Source organism: Pelophylax lessonae (assembly GCF_965119305.1).
Source record: "Pelophylax lessonae genome assembly, chromosome: 9".
NCBI classification, from domain to species: domain Eukaryota; kingdom Metazoa; phylum Chordata; class Amphibia; order Anura; family Ranidae; genus Pelophylax; species Pelophylax lessonae.
The window spans coordinates 264,677,636-264,680,285 of NC_138776.1; positions in this window are offsets into that span (position 1 = coordinate 264,677,636).

Below are 2,650 nucleotides of genomic sequence, written 5' to 3' on the forward strand. Positions count from 1 at the left end.
ATCCTGGTGTAAGGTAAACCAGATTCTTTGAACCAGAAAGCCAGTGCAGACTCGGGCTCGTGTGCATTGCACACACGCTAATTTTTCCAAGGGAAGGGGCAATGTCAGATTAACTGTGCCAGTTTGTCGCGCACACACATTCAGATACCAATTAGTGTGTGCATTTGGTGCCCAGTGGCCTATTTAAAGCTTGTTCCGGTGACCTGATCTGCTGTTCCTGCTTACCTGTGCATGACCCGGTGTTCTGCCGAAAAATCCAACTCGCCACAATCTCCATCCACGTCACTTCTTGTGACTCTACAGCAGAAATAATTGGACATTTAGATTAGTTGCTGTTTTCACAGACCATCGGTAGCGTTTACACTACGGTCCACAACCAGTTGCCTGTTTTCACAGAACACCGGGTAAGGAGGAAAAAAGTTGTCGCCACCTTGGACAACCATGTTGTTGATTAGTAGCGAGCAAACTAGCAATGTCCACTCATTTTAACGCGTTCTGTAGTGAATTGGCTGCCGGTGGTCGGTGCAAACAGCAACTCCTCCAAATCTCCAATTATTGCTGCTGTAGAGTCACCGGAAGTGACGTGCTTGGAGATTTTGACGAGTTGGAGTTTTCGGCAGAACACCGGCTTGCCTTCAGACTTTGATTCTGTGACCCCTTCTACTTTGTTTACTGGATTTACCTGACCATGGCCTATTTACTGGGTTTGTTTGCTGATTCTGTACTACTTTGCCCGGCTGTTACTGACCTTGGCCTGCCTTCTGGACTTGCCTTGCCTGCTGATTTGGTCCCTCACTGCCCAGGTGTTGAGCTGCCTGTCTCCTGGTCCCGCTTCCATCTCCTGCTCTGGTGCCAAGCTGCTTCTGCATCCTGTTCTGAGGACTGCTACTGTTTTGGATCAGACCAATCGTCTGGTGAGTATCTGCCCCGTTCCTGATTTGGCCCAAATAATCTGGTGCATGCACGAGAAGAACCACACTGAAACGTGTTCAGGTAAGTGATACTTCCTTTATTGCTACTGGATATGTGGGGTTATATAGCTGAACGGCTAGTGTCATGGGTAAGTGCGTCATGAGGCCCTCTGTTGAAGTCATTTGCTGACGAAACGCGTCAGCGCGTGGTTACGCGGTCACGTTGGTCGCCTACGTCAGACGCCAGACCCGGAAGTTCATGTCAGCTAGGTACCGAGCTATCAGAACGGGGACCGGCTGCAGGACGCAGGTTGACCTTCATTCATTTTTTTGCTTTTACATGCTGTAATTCTTGTAAGTGCAATGCTTGAGGGGTATATCTGTTTGGGGAAATAAAATGTTCGATTTATGCAGTATTACGCTATGAGACCTCATTACTCTTTCATGCACCACGATCTACCGATTGGCCCTATGTGAGATCATCCCATCCAATGGTCGTTAGGCTTTCTGAGATACACCAAGGTATTTCTGATGGAGTTTGGTCCCTTATCCAGAGTCTCGAGGTGATCGGATGGTTCGATATCTTCCTGTGTATAACGGCAGTATTCTGGGCTTCTTCATATCGCCTATCTGGTGAGTTTACAACCAAGGGGTGAGCACCGTGGTGAGGTGGAGGGTCCTTTTGTCCTTTGCGTGATGATCTTTTGAGGATACAGATTATTTGGACTGTCACTTTTAGAGGATATTGGGACTCAGTGTATGAACTTTATTTTACCCATCTACATTTGTTTACTATTCATATTATGTGTTTTATATGTTTATATGAGGTGTCATATGTATAGACATATGATTCAGTAGCGCTGCTAGTGTGTCATATATGGTGTAGCTGTAAGCTTTATCACCTAGTGTATACACCTTGATTTATAAGCATAGCATTGTCTGATTGCTCGTAGCTTCTGATTGGTCATGTCCATGTAAGGTAAACTTCCTCCAGGATCTAGGTGTCAACATCTTGGGTGTAGTCCTGGATGGATGCGCCATCTTAGTTAGTCACTCGATGGGAGCTACTAGCGGCCATTTTGAGTAAGGAATAAAAAAGCATATTTATGTAATGTTCCGGTACCTCTGGTACCCTTGCTTCCATATTTCTCCTCTCTTAATTGCGTCCCATCTTGTATAACAAAGGACGCATATACCTTTAAGACCGGATGACATCACTGCCGAGCGCGGCTATGAGCGGCTATTTCAATCGCCGGTTTGCTCTCACTCATCGCTCGTTCAAACCCACATGTTCATCGCACCTACGCCTGAGAAGTCGGAGCTGCTGACATACCTCCCTTGCTGAACTGAAGCCGGAAACCTCGCTGGTGATCCGTATCTCGCTACGGGATCACCCCTCTCCAATGGACACTGTTATTCCTAAACCTATCTAAGTGATAAGTACCCCGCAGGGGATTCTTGCTACCAATCTCCTACTGTCATCTACTGCAATTACCAAGACTATCTATCTATCTATTCACTATCACCTGCATAAGACTGTTAGCTCTTGGGACTACCTTGAACTATCCTTGCACTAGGTTACTCTGTCTAAGTATACTCCATCTGTGTCCTCTTACCATCTGCACTATACTAGACATCAGAACCTATCTGCTTTACCATCACCTGCAACTCTCCTAATACTACTTCTAGTGCTCACCATACAATAGCCTGTCTCTCATCTATATCCTCATATACTCTAT